Source organism: Bombina bombina, chromosome 2 (assembly GCF_027579735.1).
Source record: "Bombina bombina isolate aBomBom1 chromosome 2, aBomBom1.pri, whole genome shotgun sequence".
In the NCBI taxonomy this organism is placed as follows: Eukaryota; Metazoa; Chordata; class Amphibia; order Anura; family Bombinatoridae; genus Bombina; species Bombina bombina.
In genome coordinates this window covers 283,831,939-283,853,579 of record NC_069500.1, presented here as the reverse complement: position 1 = coordinate 283,853,579, position 21,641 = coordinate 283,831,939, and the positions used below count along the sequence as shown (strand labels likewise).

The 21,641-nt window shown below is 34.4% G+C and overlaps 1 protein-coding gene across 3 annotated transcripts in view; it reads left to right on the top strand.

Annotated features, from left to right (window-relative positions):
• Nucleotides 1-387: 387 nt before the first annotated feature.
• SEMA6A (semaphorin 6A) overlaps nt 388-21,641 on the top strand; it is a 204,434-nt gene continuing 183,180 nt past the window's right edge. For all 3 annotated transcript variants that reach the window (XM_053701581.1, XM_053701580.1, XM_053701579.1), the window contains exon 1: nt 388-754. The gene's annotated coding sequence lies outside the window, so the exon portion shown is untranslated. The remainder of the gene's footprint in view (nt 755-21,641) is intronic.

Below are 21,641 nucleotides of genomic sequence, written 5' to 3'. Positions count from 1 at the left end.
AGGGCTGCGACTGTCCCTTTAGCATACAAAATCATGTAATATTTTGTAAGGAAAAACAATAATCAGATTTTACCAGCTGCATTTTTGTTTCTATTTAAAAACAAGAGAGCAGCATTATTTACTTTCTGACACTGTTTTACGTGTGTCTAATCAGACCTCATTGATCTGTGGAATCCAGTCCTGGATTTCTTGGCAGCTGTGCATTGTTTAGCGCTGATCTCAGTAAACTGCGAGTGCTCCGTGTCACGCTCCGCTCCTGGATTTCTATTCGACTGTTTCCAGTAGCGGGGAAGACAATTACTTGGGAAGGGGGCGTGGCTTATAGCGAGAGAGGCTGATCTCAAGTCTTCTCAAAATCCAGTTGAATGATCAGCAGCTAGTGAGGAACAACTGCTCTTTCCTGCTGGGAATCAGTGGAATCACTGGAGTTTCTTATAACTATTTCACCTATCAGAAATGACTCGCCTCTCCTTTACTGTATCACATTGAATTATCTCGTGGAATCATTGTGGGATTTGGTTTTGGAAGAAAAGGATTTTTTTTCACTTTACTGTCACGTTGCATCGGAACAGGAACACAGTTGCATTTTAACAAAAGTGCAACTTGCAATGCAAATAGATCTCTATGTGTAGTGATGCGCAAGGGTTGCATACGAGAGCGTGTTGGATCCGTTTTCCCAGAGAGATCTCTCTCAATGGATTACTAATGGGACACCGTATCAGCTAGCTCTGCTTCTCTGCTGCTTGTTCCCAAGGTACAGTGCATCTTGTCTGTAGGATCACATAAATATACTGTTGTTGTATAGAGGTTGCTATGTGAGAGCTACACAATAAACTCATTTTCATGTGTTGGGGCATTTTACACAAGTAGTTCACTCCTTGGCACATTTAGAGGCTTGAGAATCTCTGCTCCTCAATGCGCTGCAACACTCTCTGGCAGCCAAGGGGTGAAATTTGTAACATAGGGCAAAAAATGCTTTTTTTTGGGGGGGGGGGGGTCGGTGGTTAAAAAGGTCCAGTGTTTTCACACGCATAGACAGACACAGCCTCAGAGACCACCTTCTCCCCCTGTGTTATGCTGATTGATACAAAGGCAGAGATGGTCTAGCCAGATCCTCTTCCTATAGAACCAGCATTGTGAGTAAATTGCTTGGAACCAAGCGTGCAAATTTGAGTCTCAGTGCTTCTATTTTGTGCATTAAAAGAAACTTCAAGATAACCAGAGGGAGCTAATTACTGGTAAATGTCCCTGTTTTCAGGCATTGAATAGCTGTTGTCCAAGAGGGTCTAACCTTTTTATTCCAAATGAAAGAGCTACGTTGTATTATTTTCCCTTAGGGTGTAGTTTTTTTTTTTATAGAAGTTCTATTAATTTTATATATATATATATATATATATATATTCAGGATGACCTGTAGGGATGAGAATGAGTTTGTGTGATGTAAATAGAGAGAGTGAGAGGAGTTGGAAGTACAGTGCATGGAGTCTGGTACAGTTGGTACCACAATTTACAATGCACTGCTGTAGACACAAGGGATACAGAGCATTAATGCAGTTTGCTGTGCCCTCCAGCTCTTCATTCTTTAACAAGGCAGAGAGAGGGGGTCGTGGAAGGGTCGGCTCCTACAAGCTTGTGCATCAAAACAACCCAATTTCCTTTCCCACCCTGATTTCCGATCACAGCTACTGTAGGAGCTATATTTAGCCTTAAAACGAACTTTTAATATAATGTGCTGCTAATTACTAAGCAGAGATTATGCTGTGGATTCCAAGCTTGGCTTTCTTTGTGTTTATGTGCAAACCCATAAATCAAAATTTAAATTAATTAAAAAGGGTTTGAGTAACAAAGCTAAAGACACACCCACCCACAGTAGTATAATTGTATACACACACACATATATATATATATATATATATATATATATATATAACACAGTATTTGTGGCACGAGACATTGAAGAAATCCAGAAACCATTTCTCATACCTGTAATATGTGCCAAAACCCAGCATTGCTTATAAAGGCATTAAACAAAAATATACACACACATATTATGTATGCAGTTCTATAGATGAAAACAATAAGAACACATGTATTCTCTAAAACCCCATTGTGTTTGACCGTTTATTTATTACCAGGAATTTCAAAAGACCAGTTTTCCCATCTCTCCTCGAATCATACCCCCGGGTGTGTGCTGCTAAAATAGAAGGATATGATGCCTTCCCTTTCTCTGGTGCATGAGGAGTATTCAGCTGAGAGTAATGTACTAAGTGCTCTGGCTGTGAATTTGCTCGGGTTATAGTGAGAGCTTGGGGGAAGCTGGCTGTAAATCCCCCCCATGTGTTGTTTTCGCTGGCTGCCTTCTGGTGCCTGCATTTGCCTGGTACATTTGGGGAAATGGAGCAGAATGTCTAGGATAGCTTCTGGTGGACCAACAGCATCCCTGGAGGGACCTTAAACACAGTGAAACCATTATCATAAAGCACTTGTTCCCTTTTTTTAGGGGGGGGGGGCAACATTTTAGTGCTTTTATAACTAGCATAACAGCCCCAATTTATTGTTATACACATATACAATACTCATTCTACCAGTCATGCAATGTAACAATATACAAAATCTAAATACTTTGAAATGAGAAATCTATATAGAAATATACAATATATGTGCACAAACAGCTGTAAATATCAACAAAGTTTGCTTTAAGGAAACATCCCATGAGCAATGTGTAATGTTTTTTACCCCATAATATATAAAATCTTCAACTGACATACCCTTTTTGAGAATTATTGTCCTAATATATTTGAGATGGGTGTAGAGAAAAGAAAATCTGTAAACACAACACTCTACTATCAGGTAGTTTCATTCTTATATAAAACAATAAACGAATTAACCTCTAGGATGCTAGAAAGACAACACATTGTCTTTGAGCCCTAGGTTTTAAATTACAATGATGCTAGGTGTAAATGCATTTATTTTATGTAAATAATAATTAGTAAACCACTCTCTATAATTGTGGGATTTTTTTTTTCTTTAATTGCAGGAGCACAAAATATGCAAGATGGGAAAATCTACAACACAAATTAATTTATAGCCTAAGAGTAATAAAGCTGTTCTCTGTGTTGTATTGATTGTTTAAATATGGATTTTTCTTTTAGCCAGTTGGTAGAGTAGAAAATATTCACGTGGTGGCTGGGAGATGTAACAAAGGTTAATTGTACAAAACCTCAGTGTTTGCACTGTCTGCAATACCTTATAATCTGGACACCCAGCCGCTTCACAGTAAACTGTGCCCACAGCATTGCATCTAATGGCAATACAATATAAAAGTGCTTATTTCCCTTAAGTGTGCTTCTGTTTTTAACCGCTATGTCAGTAGTCATTGCTTTATTGCTAAGGGAAGGTGTGATTTGTCTTTCATATTTCCAAACTGCTAACCATGTAAGGAAAGAGAAATTGTTTAAATCTTGTCTGGATCAATGTACTGCACTTAATACATATGTGAGTATTTCATTTCTTCTTCACTTAGCTGGGATTGAAAGCACATTTCTTTGTTGTTATAAAGATCTTGAAAACCCTAAGCCTTCATAAAAAAGTAGCATCCAGGAAGACAAGGTGTCTACCAAAAATGATGTAAAAAGCAAAAATGTGACTTTATACCCTGACTGAACATTTTTATTTTTTAAATCGAGAGGGTTAATTATTAAACTGAGTTTAAATAGTTGGGTAGAATTGTGTCTCCAATAAGTAGACAGAATGAATGCAATTGATCTGGGTTTGGCTGGCAGCACTGCTTTTTAAATGCAATTTGTTATTCTTATGTACAGCTGGATATAGTCTTTCCATGGCTTATATAATCAGACAAAACAAACATTAATTATGATAACTCAAATTTTTCTAGACAGAATTTCCTTTATAGCTTAGTGAGTCATTACTAAAGTTTTTACCTGTTTTATGTTGAGCAGTCATGATAATGCAATGATTATACTGTGATGTTAAAGATTAAGCATTGTTTCATAATAAACTAAATGATTTCTTATTCTTTAGGATTATTGTTACCAAACTCTCTATATGTTACAATATGAAGATAATGGAATGTAAACAATACAAAATATTTTGTTTCAGCAATTTAAGCAGAGTATAAACTGTATTTTTTGTTCAAATCCTTTTCTGAGACATTGCTATAAAGTTTGGTAATTTCTTCCTTGGTTAGAAATATGAATAATTAAAAATAAGTTCATATTTTTACACATTGTAGCTGCAGATAGACTGATTTAACACTTGATCATTTGTATTCACAACTTAACTAAATGCCCTTTTTCAGTTATTTTATTATTATTTATAATAACAATATCATATTTTCCTTTTTCTTAAATATAGGGAAATTGTTTATTTTTACTTGTTAAGTGATGAACCTCAGGGAAATCTTTGAGTGAGCAGAGTGTGAAATAAAACATACATTACTTCATGGAACATGTGCATCCATCATAAGCCTCTTGCTACTTGAAGATAAAAGTGAATTTGTATTTTTGTAATTTAAGCTTGTGATTTTAGTGCAACATCAGTGTCTGCAAATTGTGTTGCACACAAGGGGGCTCCCAGAGTTAAACATAAAGTTGCCTCTGCTGACAGTCTGCAAGTCTTATGATAAATCCAATCGTTTGCTTGCAGACAACTGTAAATTTGTTTGTCTGCCTGTTCTAAATTAGAAAAAGCACTGCTTAATTTCCATCACTAATTCATGTGTTTGTGGATTGACATTTAAAAGAGATATTGTGCAGAGCTAACACAGCCAGGGACAACTGTCATTATGTTCCCTGTCTCTTGTTTGTTAACTGCCATACATCATTATATCATTGCCAGAATTAATTTATTTTATTGATAACACTTTCATTGGAAAGAGGTCATTTTGGCAATACATACAAGGATATTATTGTTCTGAAATGTAATCAACCCAGGCTAATAATTAAACAGTGCTTTGGTAGAGAGATTTTTTTGCTGTTTGCTTTCTTATTCAGAATATGACAGGGTATTTACATCATTATCACCAAAAAAAAAATGCCAGGCACCAGACTATTATATAAAGCATATTTAAATATTTACACATTGTTTAATTTAACATTTCAGGAAAAATATGGAAAATAATCAGTGCATTATGGCACACGGTCCCCTAGTGGAGGGAATGTGATTTACAGTGATATGTTGCTCCCACTAGCGTCCACTGCTTCACAGATAACATGTATCAGCAACAATGATTGGTATCCTTTGTGGATAGTTTTACCCTTTTGTTATAAATTTGGCGTATTGACAGGACTTGTCTTTAAACAAACTTGCTGATTGCAGTAGGAGGCCTCTTATGCCTCACAGGTGTCTTTTGGAGGTGGATTTGACAGTTGTTCTCTCCAGCTTTGATGAAGCAAAATAGCAAATTATGAAGAGGTTTCACCTTTCTTTCCTTTTGTTTCTCATAAAACATGTTACAAGTTGTTTTTGTTCTCCTGTCTTGCAATAAGATAGCATGTTGGGTGGATCTGAACCATTTAAAGGGACAGTGTTCACCAATTTTCATATAACTGCATGTAATAGACACTACTATAAAGAAGATTATGCACATATACTGATCTACAAATCCAGTATACAACCTTTTAAAAAATTACTTAGAAGCTCCCAGTTTAGCACTATTGATAAGGTTAGACTGGGACACCCAGTGAAAGGGGCTGCGAAAACAGGAAGAGGAGATACTCCCACCTCCCCTGCATATGAAAAGACCTGGGTCTGCATCTCATACTTTGGAGCTTGATTAAAGGGACAGTCAAGTCCCAAAAAAAGTTCATGTTTCAAATAGCTCATGTAATTTTTTATCACCAATTTTGCTTTGTTCTCTTGGTATTCTTAGTTGAAAGCTAAACCTAGGAAGGCTCATGATAATTTCTAAGCTAGTTCATGTAAACCATATAGACAACATTGTGATCACGCACATGGATTGTGGCAGACACTGCACTAATTAGCTAAAATGAAAGTCAATATATAATGAAAAAAATGTCATGTGATCAGGGGGCTATATTAATAGAACAGTGTTGGTTATGCAAAACTGAGGAATGGGTCATTATTATTATCGGTTATTTGTAGAGCTCCAACAGATTCTGCAGCGCTAATAAAGAAATTATCTATCTTTTAAAACAACAAAACATCTGGTGTTGACTGTCCCTTTAAAGGACCAGTAAATAAGATAGATTTGCTAAATCAACAAATACATGATAACAAGACAATGAAATAGCACTTAGTCTAAACTTCAAATGAGTAGTACATTTTTTTTTCTGACAAATTTCAAAGTTTCCTCCGACCTCCTGTATCATGTGACAGCCATCAACCAATCACAAATGTATATACGTATACTCTGAATTATTGCACATGCCCATAGGAGTTGGTGACTCAAAGACTGTGCACATTTTGTTAATGAAAGTAAATTGGAAAGTTGTTTAACATTGCATGCTCTATCTGAATCATGAAAGTTTCATTTTGACTAGAGTGTCCCTTTAAGATTCTGAAAATCAGCACCATGTTATTAAAAAATAAGCAAAACTATACATTGTTACTAAAACACTCCCAGATGGGCTGTATAAATAGATCATCTACAAACATTTATGCAAAGATAAATCTTAGTGTACAATGCCCCTTTAAATAGATTAACACCTTTTTTGCAACAAACATTTTTAATAGGAAAACTCAACCTGCTACCTGCCTTATGCCTTATATGGTGGAAGCTATTCTGGACATGTTACTGAAGTAGACACAGCTAATCACTGTCATTTTGTTATAATTTCTGCTGAGACCAATTATGGACATATGTGTAGAAGGATTAGGCTTGTGAAATCTGCATTGTGTACTTCCAATTCTCGAAACGGAAAAACACACAATTTTCATACAATAGCAATGCATGCTTTGATTTAAAAATAGCACATTTTTTTTGTTCTTTCAACTTGTCAAGCATATCAAATAATACTTGTTAAAAAACAAAACCTCTGTAAGTCAGCAACACTTCTAAGATTTAATAGTGACTTTATTCAGTATCTATTTTGTAAATATTTTTTGTTACCTACTTTTTTATTATAAATCCATTGAATTGTACAATTCTAACTAATCATTTCTGAATAAACTGTTTTCACTAACTAACACCCAATAGATTCAATTATTTTGCGTCAGTTAAGTTTAGATATTTTCATGCAGAATCTGTATGTATTAAATGATTCAGTCTTCATTAATATTACATAAGGCAAGTAGGCCCTCCAGCAGAAATAAGCTGATGCAAGGCTATATGCTCTCTCTCTCTCTTCTTTTTTTAATTCCTAATAAAACATAAAATACTGCAATCCAACATGCCCTCATTTTCAGTAGCAATATTGATGGCTTATTTCCACTGAGGCACTGTTATTTCTTCAGATGTTTCTATCACTGGCTTACATCACCTTCTTTGCAAAGACTTCAGCTGTAATATCTTGTGTTGTCTTTTTTATAACTATGCAATTAGCAGCCAGCTGCAAAGAGAAAAGAACAAAGAACTTTGGTATATCAAGTAGGGCCTTGATTTTGTTTTAAAAAAGTAACATTTTCTACACTTTTCTGATATTTTTTATTTAAATCAGATTTTGCTTGTTTTATGTGATTTTTGTTTGTTTGTTTTTTCTTTTTTCATTTTAACTCACCATTTTTTATTATGGTTTCTTATCTTTAGGTTATTCCACCAACATCTTTAAATTATGGTCTAGCTAGAGACCGTTGTTGGGTGTTCATATATTAATGATGGAATCTGCTTTCTTATGCAGTTGCCATAGTTGCAGTGCCTCCGATAGTGTTGGGGTGCCTTGGGAAAGGCTCGGCGTATAACAGGACTTGCAAGCCTTGCAGTTATTTTGGAAGTAGCTAAGCTTGAAAGGAACAGAAAGCTATTTCTAACATTATTCAGTACCGGATTAAAGGAGGCAAGTCCTAGATGTCTCTCTATGGACCTTGTTATGTGAACATCCAGCTGTTTTTTTTTTTCCAGGATTTGCTTTCTACTTTGTTCTTCTAGTAAAAAAAAAAACCCACACAGTTCAGAGACTAGATGTTACTTTAATCTATCTGCAGAGCGTAGAGGGCTTTTTCATCACAACCAGTGATAAATGTTGATCCTAATGAGAGAGTTTAGGACTTGCAAGACTATTCAGGTAATTTGTTTACAAAATCTGTTGAGTCTAAACTCTGACACAAATTGGATTTTCGTAGCCTGTGTGTGTGTGTGTGTATGTGTGTGTGTATGTATGTGTGTGTATATATATATATATATATATATATATATATATATATATATATATAATCTCAAATTAGGTTAATTATTTGTTGTTATTAGCAAATTTCAACAGACAGTCATATTCTGCCTGAAACGCTCGACATAATTGTCAATAAACATGACTTTTGAACTCCCCAAGCCTTTATTCTATTAAGAAAGGAATTTAATAAAATGTAACAGGGTTTTCTATAATCAGATATAATCACATATTTGCTTTTATAAGCTACATTTGTCAAAATGTGTTGTTGGTCCAGGGAATTTGTAGTAAGCTTTATCAGAGTTCATCTGTAAACTTAAAGGGACAGTATATGATAAAATAGTTTTTCCCTTAAAGGGACATTAAACCCCAAAAAAATATCTCATGATTCAGACAGAGAATACAATTTTAAACAACATTCCAATTTACTTCTATTATGTAATTTGTTTCATTCTTTAGATATCATTTGTTAAAGAAATAGCAATGCACATGGATGAGCCAATCACATTAGACAAATATGTGCAGCCACCAATCAGAAGCTACTGAGCCTATCTAGATATGCTTTTCAGGAACGAATATCAAGAGAATGAAGCAAATTGGATAATAGCAGTAAATTAGAAAGTTGTTTAAAATGGTAATCTCTATCTGAATCATGAAAGAAAAAAATTGGGTTTAATGTCCCTTTAAAGAGTTTCCAATAACTCATATCAGCAGTAGAGTATAAAATGTATAAGAAATCACTCCTTTGTGTTTATTTTTAAATGAAATAGCTGATTTTGCTCTTTGAAACCATAGCCCATTATGGGCTAGATTAAAGGGACAGTTTACTCAAAAATTTTCTCCCCTTTAATTTGTTCCCAATGATCCACTTTACCTGCTGGAGTGTATTAAATTGTTTACATGTAGCTCCTTTACCCTTATATTGGCATTTGAAATTGTTGATTTAGCATGTGGTATCCCCACCTATTCTGAAAGTTTGTGGCCGCATGTACCAGCTATAGATAAGCTTTGTAAACACAGCCAGCAGAAGAAATTACACTCCCAGTCGCATATAGCAGAGATAAGGTAATACAATGTTGATTTTCCATTGTTCTCTCAAAGTACTGGTGATTGTTTTATGGACAGATATAAGATTAAGAAGCAGGTATATGTGCACAATGTGATACAGTAATGAGATCTGAGTATACCTACAAGCTCAACCCATTTTATTAGGTTGTGGCTTCAAAACACAAAATCAGAGCTTTAATATACACAAATAAGCCTTAAAAAGATCATTTTCATACATTTTTTACTCTGCAGTTGGTAAAAAAAGCAATTATAAACACATTAAGGGAAAAACTATTTTACAGTATACTGTCCCTTTAATAGTGGAACGCTATTTATTGCTCCTGTTCTCACACTAACTCCGCTAGAAGTAAGCTTTTTTGTGCATTCGGTATATTCCTCTATATGGAGCATGAAAATTGGTAAAACAAACTAACAGTAGAATGTGAAATATTTACAGTAAATACATAGCTAAACACTTAAATTTGAATATTGAGTAAATATGATTTTACATGTTTTCAGCTACTTGACTGCAAAGGGCTCCAATGAACTTATATATATTGCTATATATGTGTACATATGTATTTATGTGTTTATATGTGTATATATTTGTTACTAAATACATACATATATAAATACATATGTACACACACAAACTTGCACTCAAGCAAACGCGTTAAATTTTAACCTGTAATACGCACGCTGCTTCCAATGCACGCATAGAGCCTCAATAAACCCCTTTTCACTCACGAGCAACAGTTAGTGCACCTCTCATAATCTAGCCCTAAAATGGGTTGAACAAGCAGAGAAATCGCCTTATTTTATCACTTTCTGTACACACAAATGCTTTCTTATCTTATATATGTCTGTATACCAAAGCCCAATACATAGACAGAACAACTGAACATTTGCATTATATTAAATATCTCTCCTAACCAGTGTTCCCCCTAAGGTGAGTTTTGTGACTGCCCCAGCAGTAAAACAGTTGATAAGGGAACCACACCTTGCAGTCTGTATTATATACTGTTTGCTAGTTGCTCTAATAAACTATTTCACTGCTGGGCCGCTCACAAAACTGGCCTTAGAGAAAACACTTCTCCTAACCCTGACTGGGAGTGTTATTTCTTTAGATGGATATGTTTACATAGCTTTCCTTTAGCCAATACTTAAAGGGACAGTTTACTCAAAATTTTTCTCCCCTTTAATTTGTTCCCAATGATCCACTTTACCTGCTGGAGTGTATTCAATTGTTTACAAGTAGCTCCTTTACCCTTATATTGGCATTTGAAATTGTTAATTTAGCATGTGGTATCCCCACCTATTCTGAAAGTTTGTGGCCGCGCGTACCAGCTATAGATAAGCTTTGTAAACACAGCCAGAAGAAGAAATTACACTCCCAGTCGGATATAGCAGAGATAAGGTAATACAATGTTGATTTTCCATTGTTCTCTCAAAGTACTGGTGATTGTTTTAAGGACAGATATAAGATAAAGAAGCAGGTATATGTGCACAATGTGATACAGTAATGAGTTTTATTAGGCTGTGGCTTCAAAACACAAAATCAGAGCTTTAATATACAGAAATAAACCTTAAAAAGCTAATTTTCATACATTTTTTACTCTGCATTTGGTAAAAAAAGCAATTGTAAACACATTAAGGGAAAAACTTTTTTACAGTATACTGTTCCTTTAACCCTTTAAGGACACAGCTTTCAGTTTGCTCAATTGTTTTCTGACGGAAAAATAAATATTGAAATGTTAAGTTTAGGTTGGGGATACCACAGGCAAAATCAGGTGATCAATTTAATAAACTCCAGCAGTTAAACTGGATCATTGGGAACAAATTAAAAGGGAGACAAAATTCTACTCATTCTACTCACTGAACTTATTTTATTGTTTATTTATTATTTTTTTGCATTTACATTTTTAAGGTAAATATCTGCCTACCAATAATGCTGTGAGCCAATGAACTTCACTGTCAATATCTAATATGCTTAAACATATAATTTATTTGAGTTCAAATTAAACAGATTTTAACTTAACATCATTTTATAGAATGAGAAAAAACATTTAAATAGAGCTTTTCATTAGCTTGATAGATATGTTAAGTTTAATGTCCCTTTAAAGAGATATTCTAGAGTAAAAATAAAATGAGTAAACCCAATTGACTTTCCTTTAGACATGCAAAAACAGCATTAAAATCTTGCATAATTGCTTTTTTGAGGATGGAGTGGGAATTCTCAGTTTTACAACTTTCTTTGTCCACAATTGTGGCACAGCTATTAAATTACCTTAAGCATCTTAAAGTGATATTGTCACCCATACACAAGAAACTATTAGAGTAGATAAGTTAAACATATTAAAGTTTTTTTTTAATGGGTTACTGTTTTGTTATAGCAAAAAATGAAAAATGTTCCGGTAAAGTTACAGTTTAAAGGACTGTTGTACAATAACATTTTCTCCCCTTAAAGGGATAGTCAACACAAATTTTGTTTATTGTTTAAAAAGATAAATAATACCTTTTATTACTTATTCCACAGTTTTGCACACAAAACATGGTTAAATTAATACACTTTTTACCTCTGTGATTACCTTGTATCTAAGCATCTTCTGACAGCCACCTGATCACATGACTTTTTATTTATTATCTATTGACCTGCATTCAAGCCAATTAGTGCAGTGTCTGCCTCAACTCATGGTTGTGAGCACAATGTCATCTATATTGTTCACATGAACTAGCAGTCCCCTGTTGTGAAAAGCTAATAAAAAGCATGTGATAAGAGGCTGTCTGTAGTGGCTTAGAAACAGGTAGAAATTTAGAAGTTTTAAAGGTTATAAAGTATATTAATTTCACAATGTTGGTTGTGCAAAGCTGGGAAATGGGTAGTAAAGGCGTTATCTATCTTTTTAAACAATAACAATTTTTGTGTTGACTGTCCCTTTAAATTTTTTCGCAGTGATCAGGTTTACCTGCTGGAGTTTAGTAAATTGTTTCCAAATTGCTCCCCTACTTTTACTTTTTCATTTAAAATGTCTTATTTTGCCTGTTGTAATCACCAACTATACTGAAAATTCAAAAACTGTAGTATTGGCTATAGATAACAATGTGTACCAGAGACAGCAGCAGAAATCAACCTCCAATTGGGGATGGGAGAGAGCCCAGCTCATTTGAAAGGGTGTTCCGGCAATTGATTTGAATACTGTTATCCACTGCCTGCCTGAATACATTGTCCATTGAACTGATTTTATTACAAGACCAGAGACTCATATTTTGCATTCTCTCTCTTTACTACTTAAATGCAGTTTTTTAAAGTATACATAACAATACAATAAACTGTCAAAATTTTGAAAATGAGACAGTAAAACAAATAACATATCAGTGACCAATGAAATTAGAGAACTGATTAGACTAAAACCACATAGCCAATCAGGTTACTAATAAATCCTATAAACTGTCCAATATACAATAAGACATCCTCTTTCTTTTACTGCTGCAGTAAAGATAAGTATTGTTTTCTCAAATGTTAATAAAAAATAACTTTTATACATTATAATATTCTTGTTATTTTAGTTAACCTTTTATTAAATTCATTTGTAGTCCGTTTTAGCTTAGGACTCTTTCGTTGGTTTAACAAAACTTTTCTCCCATATTGTTTTTATTTTTTCTTATTTAGTTTTAGTTTGTGCCCCTTGCTTATTTCGCTTGTATTTTACTTTTATACTACCTCCGGTTTGTTTGTACTCTGTTGCGCTATACCGCACTGTCCCGACCTCCATCTTGTGACTGTCGGTCTCAGTGCGCATGCGCCGGTCTCCTTCTCTTCATTACGCAGTTAGTTTCACTTTCCCGCCCTGCAAAACTGCCGTCTTCATTTGCAATTTTGTTGCTCCTCATACATTACGTGTCAGCAGCTTTAACTTCCTCATTTTAGTTGCTGACACTTTGTCTCCATCTTTTGGCCATTTTTATTATTGGAAAAAGTTTTATTAGATAATTTAGTCACCTTTTATCTCAATTTCTTGGGGTCAATTTTGTGATTTAATACATTAAATAATACATTAATTAATACATTACCAAGTTATTTATTGTTAAATTATTATTTAGATTTATTCTATAGTTATAATATTATATTATATACAACAATTATATTATATTTTAAGGTATTATATATTTATTATCACTATGTCTCAATCATCTGATTTGAATCTCTCACTGAATGCTGAGGGCGTTCAAAAGATGATTGACAATTCAATGAATTCAATGTTAGAAAAAATAACCATTTTAATTGATAAATCCTCAAAAAAGGATTTAAAAAGGAAAAGAATTATATCCAGTGGTATAAAAACCAGTAAGAAATTAATTAAAAAATCACGCCAACTTGTTGCTGATTCTGCCGTTCCTCGCAGGAAAGGAAGAAAAACACCTGCTATTTCCTCTACTCCCAAGAGGTCACTAATGGGAGAGGCTTTGGCCAATGATGATAATTGTGAAATTTGTTCAGATACTGAAATTAATTCAGATTCATCTCTGAATTCAATTCAATCTGAGGATGATTTATCTCATTCCTCATCTGAAAATTCTTTGGCTTCTCCAAAGATTAAAAAATTCAAAAAATCTCTTAAAAAATCTAAACATTTGGAGTCCAAAAAAGTGGAATTTTTTGATTGCCTAGGAAATCCTAGGTTTAATGCGGATGATTTACATCACCCTAGATCTGCAGAATGGTGCCCCTCATCTGATATTGCAGAATTTATCGATTACCAACTTCGCCAACCTTTAAAAAGAGATTCTAGAAATAAAATGAGGGCTGAATGTCCTAGACCAATTCTTCCCAATAATACAAACATTACCCCTGAAGTAGATCCAAAGATTTTAAAATTTATAGGGTCCCCAGGTTTCAAATTAAAGAAAGGTATGGACAGGGCCTGGAAAATTTGTCAAGATAAAATGCTTGACACAATTGGTCCTTTAGCAAAACTTTTTGATTTATCGGAACAAGCCGTATACGACAATACTCTTTTAGACCCAGTCATCGTTAGAGAGTGGCTTCAGAGAATGCTCTCATTTTTAGGGAATGCCAATTCTGCGATATACACTGAACGCAGACGTAATATCCTTAGAAGAATTGACCCCAAGGTTTGCGATTTTGCAATTAACGAAATCCATTCTGATACAAATGGCCTTTTGTTTGGAGACACTTTTATAAAAGAGTTAAATAGTTACGTAAATACGTTCTCCAATCTTAATAAAGTGAGAACATCAATGAAAAAGATCTTTCACCAAGATCGTTTTTCTGAGCAGGCTGGGAAAGGTAGAGGCCGCTTTCCCGGCCGTGCTTCATTCCCAAACAGGTCTCAATTTGCCTTTCAACAATTTCACAATCAGAGACACATTCAGAATCCAGTCTCCTCAGGCTTCTTTCCATCTAGAGGAAGATTCTGGAACCCAAGAATTCAACGCTCGAGACAAAGATCCCGCACACCTCAAGGTAAATCTTCTTTTTCATCCTCCTCAGGTTTCTTCCCAAAACATAATAGGAGGCAGATTATCTCTTTTCACACACAATTGGAACATGATAACTTCAGATCAATGGGTTCTTCAAACTGTTTCAGGTCTTTTTATAGATTTTATTTCTCCTCCATTTCAAAATTCTATTCCCCTTCCAATAAAGTTTTCTGTTGCAGACAGAAATTTGGTTCAAACCGAAATTTCAAACCTTTTATTAAAACAAGCAATAGAACAAGTTTTAAGTCCTCAAAATTGCTTTCTCAGCAATCTTTTTCTCGTAAAAAAGAAAAATGGGCTTTTTCGTCCAGTTATAAACCTAAGATCTCTAAACGCCTTCGTTGTTTATCAACATTTCAAAATGGAAGGTATTCATTTTCTCAGAGATTGCCTTCTAGACAACGATTTTCTAGTCAGATTAGATCTGACAGATGCTTATCTGACAGTTCCTGTAGCTCAAGAACACAGGAAATTTCTAACTTTTGTTTGGGAAGAAAAGTATTGGAGTTTCACTTGCATGCCTTTCGGTCTATCTTCAGCCCCTTGGATTTTTACCAAAATAATGAAACCTATAATTACTTGGCTTCGTCTTCGAGGGGTTCGACTCATCATCTATTTAGACGATATCTTGATTATGAATCAGAACTCTGCCACGTTAAAGTCTCAACTCCAACTTACTACTTTCATTTTAGAAAATTTAGGTTTCCTGATCAACAAAGAGAAATCTGTTCTTCTTCCAACCAAATCTCTAACCTTTTTAGGTTTCAAAATAGACACTTCGAAAGCTACTTTAAGTCTTCCCAGAGAAAAAATTGTGAATATCAAGAAAGAGATTTCAAGAACTCTTTCTTTACCATTGGTTCCCATCAGGACTATAGCCAGAATAGTTGGGTTACTTTCATCCTCTATTCAGGCTATTTTCCCTGCTCCTCTTCATTACAGGGAACTTCAACGTTTAAAAATTTTTCACCTCCAAAAAGGTCTTTCATATTCCCATCAAATTCCTCTTTCTTCAGAAGCCAAAGAGGAACTTTCATGGTGGCTTTCCCATATAGAAGCTTGGAACGGGAGAGCCATTTTCGGAAAATCTCCAGATCTTATCATAGAATCCGATGCCAGTCGCTCGGGTTGGGGCGCTCGTTGTGGTCCCTCAATCACAGGAGGAAAATGGTCTTCAGAAGAAAAGCGTTTTCACATCAATTGCTTAGAACTTTTGGCAGGCTCTTTTGCAGTAAAGAGTTTTGTCAAAAGTTCTTCTCCTGTGTCCATTTTACTCAGAATGGACAATATTTCTGCAGTTCGCTATTTGAATCGCCTCGGTGGTACAAAATCGAGAGATTTATCAACTATTACGAAAGAATTCATTCATCTTTGCTTGGACAGAAATATTTCTGTAAAAGCGGAATACATTCCAGGTTTATCCAATGTAGCGGCGGATTGGGGATCTCGATACCTGACAGATTCCAGCGATTGGAAACTTCACCATCAAGTTTTTCATTCGCTTCAATCTCTCAGAGGTCCCTTTTCGATGGATCTCTTCGCTTCGAGACTGAATCATCAGATTTGCCCTTATTTCAGTTGGCGCCCAGATCCGGAAGCTTTGGCAATCGATGCATTTCTCCACCCCTGGCCTCTCCAGACAGCTTATGCTTTTCCCCCATTCTCCATGATTCAGAGAACCATATCAGTAGTCCGTCGGGATCTTCTCTCAATTCTCCTAATCACTCCCCTTTGGCCATCTCAACCCTGGTACCCATCTCTTCTAGAATTATCTGTCAACCATCCTGTTCTTCTTCCGGTTTTTCCGCTTCTCTTGTCAGATCCAGAAGGTCATTCTCACGAACTTATTCTTCAAGGATCTCTTCGTCTCATAGCTTGGTCAATTTCGGGCAATCTTCATTTCCCCAAGGCTTATCACAACAAGCTCAGGAACTCCTCGCAGATTCATTGGCCCCAGGGACCAAAAAATGCTATTTTTCCGCATGGACCAGATGGTCTGGCTGGTGCATGGAAAGAAGTTTGGATCCCCTTTCAGCAGATATAATCTACATCATTAATTTCCTTACATCACTTTTTGATTCAGGTTTAGCTTACAGAACCATCAACGTTTCTAGATCTGCTATTTCGGCTAAACATTCTTTTATAAATAATTTTCCTGTAGGACAACATCCTTTAATTTGTAAATTAATGAAAGCAATCAAACTCAAAAGACCTCCGACTCCTAAATATTCTTCTTTTTGGGATGTTGATCTTATTTTTTCTCTTTTTAAATCTTGGCCTTCTAATGAATTTTTATCATTGAAACAACTTACCACTAAATTGGCTACCCTTTTATGTTTAATTTCTTTTCGTAGAGTTTCTGATGTTAGAGCTTTAGATTTTAATTCTAAACGTTTTACCCCTGAAGGTGTTACTTTCTTCATATCTAAAAGAACTAAATCTTTTTCAACCTCAATATTCTATCCTTACTTACCTTCTGAACCTCTTCTCTGTGTGGTTGTATGTCTCAAAGAGTATGAACGCAGAACTTCTTCTTTTCGTATTTCTACTTCCAATCAACTTTTGTTATCTTTTATTCCTCCTCATTATCCCGTATCCTCTACTTCTATAGCCAGGTGGGTTAAATGGGTTATGAGTGAAGCAGGTATTGATGTTTCTTTTTCCGCTCACTCTGTTAGAGGATCAGCCGCTTCTAAAGCATTTTTGAAAGCTGCCTCCCTTCAACAAATCTTGGATGCAGCTGACTGGTCTTCTGATTCTATTTTTAAACAATTTTATTTTAAACCCATTGAACACGCCTCGCTTAATTTATTTTGTTAGTTGCTTTAAACTAGCAAAATATGAGTCTCTGGTCTTGTAATAAAATTCGGATTATCCTAAGTTATGAAGGTATAATCTAGATTTTATTAAAGACACAGAGACGAGTATTTTCCCTCCTCTGATTATATTATTATATGGTTTTGTTCCCACCCTTATTTGTTTTATCCTATTACTAACATATCTTGTATATTTATTTCAGTTACCAATCAACTATAAAGATATTATCCTAAGTGGTTTTGTTCCATCTCATCTCTGTGAAGAGACGAAACTTCAAGAAAGTTTTCCTCAGCCTATACAGTCTTCAAGAGGATTTTCATTCTTTCCTGATAAGATGGAGTTTTCTTCACGAATGATTCTTCAATTCAAAGTTCTTCTCTTCATGGTTGTCTGCTGTCTTCTCGTCTGGAACTACTTCCTTATCATGGACCTTTTGTTTCCTTCTACAGTTTCAAAGAAAGAGGATGTCTTATTGTATATTGGACAGTTTATAGGATTTATTAGTAACCTGATTGGCTATGTGGTTTTAGTCTAATCAGTTCTCTAATTTCATTGGTCACTGATATGTTATTTGTTTTACTGTCTCATTTTCAAAATTTTGACAGTTTATTGTATTGTTATGTATACTTTAAAAAACTGCATTTAAGTAGTAAAGAGAGAGAATGCAAAATACTCGTCTCTGTGTCTTTAATAAAATCTAGATTATACCTTCATAACTTAGGATAATCCGAATTGTAAAACATTTATGCAGATCTTAATTGCTGGTTTATACTATGCACATATAAAATGCTTTTGAGTCCCTTTAAGTTGACTGAAAAGCTGCCAAGACTTTGATGAATATCCTTGAAGCTGTAGACAGATCAAAAGGAAGGAAGGGCTACATAATGAAAATGTTACGCTACAAATCTGAGAAACTTGAAATGCTCTGGGTGAATGGTAATATCATGATATACACCCTTCATATGTATTATATTCATAAATATCCCTGTATACAAGGACAAGATAATAAATCACAAAGACTCTGATTTTAAATAGGGAAAATTTATTCACCTGTTTAAGTAACATTCATTTTATGATTTTGTCTAAAGGAAGACTTTTAAAAAATATATTAGAATTTTTTTTGGTCCATCTTTCCATCCATCTGCAGAATCAGTCATTGAATGCAATTCCTAGGAATAAGTTATAATTCAAAATAAACCACTTTACTTTTTTATGAAGAAATGTCATGTTTCACAAGCAAGAGGGATTTTTGTTTAATTTATGTTAGAGAGATTGTACTTCTAAATGTAATTGATAAGGGATATAGAGATTTATTCATGTGCACTTTTGATCATTTTCTGCATGGCATGTTTGAGGTGTGATGATATGGGTCGTAGCTGTAATTACTAAATTAGATACAACATTTAGTAACATATCAAGCTGCACATTTCCCTATTAAACCACATTAAAAACAATTGCAAATATGTCAATATTTTATATGAAACAAACAGCAGAGGATTAGGGTTTAAACAAACCAATTTTTTGCTTTAATTCTACATTGCTGGGCAAAGTATTCCATAACTCCAGCATCATTTAGATTCCTACTGTGTCAGTTTTGTTGGCATACACAGCCTCTGATTGGTACAAACATATTTGCACTTGCTTGATTGACAGGTTAGATGTGTACATGTAAAATTCAGTAGTTTCCTGAGCTTCAAGATCAACACTTCTTGCAAATTTCCTTGTTCAGCAATCTTAGAGTTAAACAATAAAAATGCCTTGGTAGCCTTTTAAACAGTGTGTATTTCAAAGTTTCTTTGCATACTATTCTGGGACTATATAGCAACATTTATTCCTTTGCACAATTTTAAACTAACATTCCCTAGTTTTGTCTTTGTTAAAACCAACAAGGTATTTCTTACCAGTTAATTAAGCAAAATGGTCATTCTAGTGATAGGTAAAGGTAAGTGTTATTGGAGTAAACAGCTTGTAGACCAAAACAGGAAACACTAGCCATACTGCCTTTTAAATTACTTATGTTGTATCATATACCTACATGATCATGTGCAGGTAGAGGGAGAATGTTGTATTGGTTCTTAAGGGGAATTACTGCTCATGTCTAATCACATGTTTTATTTGTTCAGTAAATATTATTTTCTGCACGACTGTGACCTTTTAATAAAGAAAAAAAATTGAGTTTTATCATTCAGGTTTATGAACAGATATGACCTTCTCTTATGCTTGGATTTTAATATATTATTATATGGTTCACCATCAAATTAGATGTGTTATATGAAATGGATACTGACAGCAAATGTTTCTTTTGTTCAAAGGTATTGTTAGTGATTTTAAAACAGATTGTTGAAGTGGGAGTTTAAACATGTAGCAGCAGACACTATTAAATATATATTTTTTATGCACATTGTAAACAAGGGATCATCTTGCTGTATATGCTGTTGTCTGTTGTGGATGGAAATGGGTTAATGCTGATCTGTATGTGGCTGCTAACAGTTAAACATTGCCCCTGGCAGATGTTTCTGGCAGATTTAATGATGCTTTGGATAGCAGAAACCAGCAAGGATCTGGGCTATGGTTAAAGGGGCAGTAAACGCTTTGAGATTTTTACATGAAATGTTTAATTATGCATTATGAAAACAATATATTTTCCATTATTTGTTTTGCCTTTTCGTGTAATTTTAGCTCTAAAAATTGAATAATTTCTAATTCTCATTACTTAAAAAGCACCCTGCTGACTTCCTGGGGCTAACTGTGCTACATAGCTGTCCCTAACAATGCATTTTATTCTAACAATGCATTTCATAGTAGCTATCCTTGCTGTCTGTGGACTTAAGCCCAGATTGACTCCTTCAAATAAGGCAAAATGTTTGATGAATTTAGAAAAATAATTGCAGTAAAAGGGTTGTTAATTTGTTGAAAAACATCCAGACTGATCTAGGCTGATATGTCATTCTAAAGCAACACAACAGAAATGACTTGTAATTACAAGGTGTTTACTGTGTTAGAGTTTAAGTAAACCCTTTAAATTTCTACCATGCTATTTAGCGAACTGTCATTGCTACAGCAACATTCTATTAGTAAATCTGTTTCGTTAAGGGAGAATTTGTATCCTACTTGGGGCACTGTCTTGATTTATTCTTTCTATGTGTCTGCATGGATAGCTATGGTGGAAAGTGGTTTGCTTTGGACGTTATACATTTTATTTTATATAATTTTCTCAAGAATTTTTGAGAATTTTTTGAGATTTAAATAAATCATATTTATGACCTTCCACTCTCTGGGATCCTAAAATAGTGTTTGACTAATAAATTGTGCATAAACATGTATTTGTCCATTTCTGCCATTTCAAAAAATGGATAAACTCTCAAAGGGGTTAAAGACTGGTAACTGACCATTTCATACTTGTGATCTGCAATATTTTCCCCTTTAATTGGCCTTAGCACAACAACATGGCAAAACACAATATATAATTGTAATTACAGTTTGTTTTTAAATAACAATGTTTTACATTATTTTTCAAAATATTGTTACTTAATAACCCAGGAATAAAGGAATGATTAAATATTGACCATTAAGATAAAGATAGCTGTTTCTCTCTCTTTTTTGTTTAAGATATGTTTACATCTATATTTTATGTGGCAGTGTATCTAATCCTTGCATCTTTTACAACTATAAGACAAGATGTTTGAAAAGAAAGTGTAGTATTTTAAAGTCAATAAAGAAAGGTAATATGGCTTTTTATTGTGACTAGTTCTTCTAGAATCCTAGACGCCAAAATTCTTTGGGGAGTAGTCTCATGCTTTCAAGTACCATAGCAGCTTTGATCTTGCTGCTTGAGTTCACCATAGTCTGCAATTAGTACCCAAAACCACTGCTGTCTGCTAACTAAAGAAAACATGTGCTGGCTTATCCTGTTTTTGGTGTTCTAGTTGGATGAACTAACACTAGAAAGTGATATATGCTGGTCATGTTACCCCT